The sequence below is a fragment of the Dicentrarchus labrax genome, unplaced genomic scaffold (genome assembly GCF_905237075.1).
Source record: "Dicentrarchus labrax unplaced genomic scaffold, dlabrax2021, whole genome shotgun sequence".
Taxonomy (NCBI): Eukaryota; Metazoa; Chordata; class Actinopteri; family Moronidae; genus Dicentrarchus; species Dicentrarchus labrax.
This window is the reverse complement of record NW_026136705.1, coordinates 18,678,367-18,682,056: the sequence shown is the minus strand read 5'-3', so window position 1 is coordinate 18,682,056 and position 3,690 is coordinate 18,678,367.

Sequence of the window (3,690 nt, the reverse complement as noted above, 5' to 3'; positions counted from 1 at the left end):
CATCATCTAAACAAGCAACTCAGCCTTACATTCAGCCTCCCTTCAAACAAATTAAAATCAAATCCATTCCCATTCAGCTTCACTTGTCTCAGGAATTACATCCAAGATAAACAAAACAAAAACAAAAACAAAAAACAGTTATAGTGCAGACTAGAGCGTCAAGAACGACCCGAGCTTCTTAATTTGTATTGAAAACCAATACAACATTTTTAAATTATTTTTTTAAATTAAAGGCGTTTAGAAATAGAATAAAACACAATTCTGCATGCAACTCATATATACATATTTAAGTGTAATATTTTACATTCACTTGATGTTCATCCCGTGGAAAACAACAACAGGGATTACAATAAAGACAAATATGGGATATTCATAAAATTGCTGAATGAATGTACATTTCTGTAAAATAACTCTAAGAACACTGAAACTGAAAATACAATACTTACTATACAGTAATAATCTAACGCTTCTACAGTAGATTGTTACAGGGGAACATTTAGAATCATCTCTCTTAGACAAAGGAAGATGTCAATATCAATTTATGTAGATGGCACCTCCCATCCATTCCGACTTAGTCATCTGGGCTGGACATACTGCACATGCTTGGTGGTGGTGGAGGTAAGGTATGTATCATGGGTCATTTCTTCAAACTCCTAACTTTCTCTCTCTCTCTCTCTCTCTCTGTGTGTGTGTGTGTGTGTGTGTGTGTGTGTGTTTGGCTGACTTTGTAGGCCTGTTGATGTTGTAAATTCTTCCTAATAGTGTGTAATGGTGTTGAATGTCCTCTGACATGTTTAAAGTCTCCAGGCCAGACTCATTCCTTGTGTCTGTCTGTGTGTGAGTTTATGTTGGCAGAACTTGCAGAAACTTCAGGTCCATGTCACAGTGAAATGTCACACGGGACACATTTTTGGATATGAGAACCGTTGATTACTCAGTGCTTGATTCTGTCAGGGTGGAGTTACTGGGGCATTTGCATGGATTTGACAGAAGATGGATTTGTGGGTTTGTATGACTTGTTCCAAGTTGTCCATCATTGTTCCAGAGAATAATTCTGAGCTACAGTGACTTTAGCATTACGTGGCTGTGTTGCCATCTTATGTAAAGTAAGTAATGCATATGTTATTTTTTGTATGATACATGCTGATAAAGAGTTTAAACACATACCAATTTAGTCATTATTGAAAAAAATTAAAACATTTCTCCTTCAGTCTTTGCACTTTTGGCTGCCTCTGAAGGCATTTCTTAATTAAAACTAGTTTATGGCTTCATGTCCCTGGTGCTGCTAATTTCTTTGATGTACTCTAGAGTCAAATTAAATGTCTGTACCCATGGGATAACAGGGTTCCCTGAAACTCGGCCTGAATCCCACATGGACACCTCTCTTGAGTACAGTAAGTCTCTGAATCAGCTTTATTGGCCAAGTATGTGTACACATACAATTAATTTGACTCCATTTTTGCATTGCTCTGAAATGTATCCATCTACATTTATTTATTAGTTTATACGTTTCAGGAAGACAGATATAGGCATACAACTAAAAATAAGGCCAACAAAGCTGTACACATATAGGAAAAATAATATATAACTATAATGTAACTTATGTACTAGTGAAAAAAATAGATGCATATATCAATATATGTAAAAAGCAACAATGAACAACAATATCAAGTGTTTCTGTAAACAATAATGCAATAGTACAAGGGTATAGAGTGCAAATAGTGCTGTGAAAAATACCTATTGCATATATAAAGCATTGCTTAGATTTCTGTCTAATAAGATGATGATATATAGGCTACATGTTTAAAAAACTGGGTATTTAAACTTATAAAGATATCATTTATCATTTCTAGGTACTATGAATAATTTATTGTAGGATTATTGCACACAGATTCTTTTCTCATACTGGATACCATATATATAATCATAACAACGAATACTCCCCTTTTGGGGTTAATTACTACATCAGGCAATCCAATCAAACTGATTTAGTACTCACAGACAAAGCAGCAATGCATTACTCTTGACAGGAAGGTGGGGAATTGAATTAGATTGAAATAAATGTGACATATTACTGACCATGTTGTAGCAGTGAATCAAAGACATGATAATCAATAGTCAATTAAGGTAAGCTACATCAATAACTCTCTGCTGGTTCTTCTCTATGCATATATTCAAACACAAGACAAAGTAGATTCAGGAGAATGTAGAGCACATATAAATAATCTCCTATACACTGAAGAGCAGAGTCGGTGTGGCTGACAGGTCAGAAATCACAAAATATTTTTGATTCTAAAAATAGTCCTGAAGCTAATTCTTCTCCCATAAAAGGGGATTGATTGGAACAGATATTTAAACAACATCTGAAGCCATGTGGAGGGGGAAAGCAACACAAATTCCACTTCCCTCACTTACACTGATTTATTCACTTTTTTAAAGCTGCCAAATGACAGCATAGACCATTTGTTGTATAAAGCGTTTCTTGCATCGGTTGATAAAACGAGGCGAAGCACAGCTCGACTTCTGCAGCAGGGGGATGTGGAGGCAGGGGGTTCCTTTTCTACTTTTACTCAACAGTTGCCTGATGACGGTGAACTGCCCTTATCAGAAATTCAGTGTTGTTCTACTTGTTAATAGAAATGTTACAGCATATTGCAGAGTGAGCATATAAAGAAGTGTTATTGCTGCACTTGTTGATAAGTCTCTACACACTATTCTGCTGCTGCAGCACATTTTGAGCTTTTGGGGGTGTTGCTTCAGTCCTCTCGGCGCTGCCTTGTGGCAAAGTAACTTCTCACACAAAAGGAAAAGAATATTTTTGCAGATGCCCATTTATGAACAACTGGAGAGCAGCCTCGTAGTTGAGGATTTCATGAGTTTTAACAGATGGTGCTGTTCTCATCAAGGTAAGAGGAGACTCCAGAGAATGCTCGGCAGGCTGTTTCTGCAGCTACAAAGCAAACAGGCACCCTCCCCGTCTGTGAAATGTAACATACCCACTATTCCAATATGAACATCCAGTTGGCAGTGACATCTCCCTTTTCAGCCTCCCCTCTGTCCCCTTTGTCTTCCCCCTTTTTCTCGTCCCTATCCCTCCTTCGCACTGTCTCACACAGCTGTAGGGTAAACCCACTTTTGTTGAATGCTGGACGGCTCTCTGGTACAGAGGTATGTTTGCCTGTTCCCTGAAATCTAAACTTGTGCTCCAACCCAGAGTTTCTCTTTTATCTCCATGGAAACGCAGCGCCGTCCTCATCCTGTCCCACGCTTCTGAGAATAATCAGTCACCCTTTCATGAAGTTATACCGTGCCATGTATAGAATCAGTTTTTTGAAAAGGCAGTGACACTGTCAACATCATGATTATATAAGTCGCGGTTCATAAGCCTTCTTTTCCTTTAGGTGCATCCGTGGGAGTTTAGCAATATTTTGTATCCGTGGTTCTCAGGGATCCCTGAGATTAGTGCGGTCATCTCAGCTGTTTAAATTCCCATTACTCTCATGCTCTCTGAGATGCTACTGGGTAATTAAAATTGATCTGTCTCTGTCCTCCCTGGAGATGCATTGAGGCTGAGATTGCCACCCTGGTTCCCTGATACACAGCACATATTTGTTACAGTAAGCAAAAAGAGGAAGAACATTACCTCAGCATTGCACAGTGAAGTGCAGTTTGTATTTCTGTATTTCATTT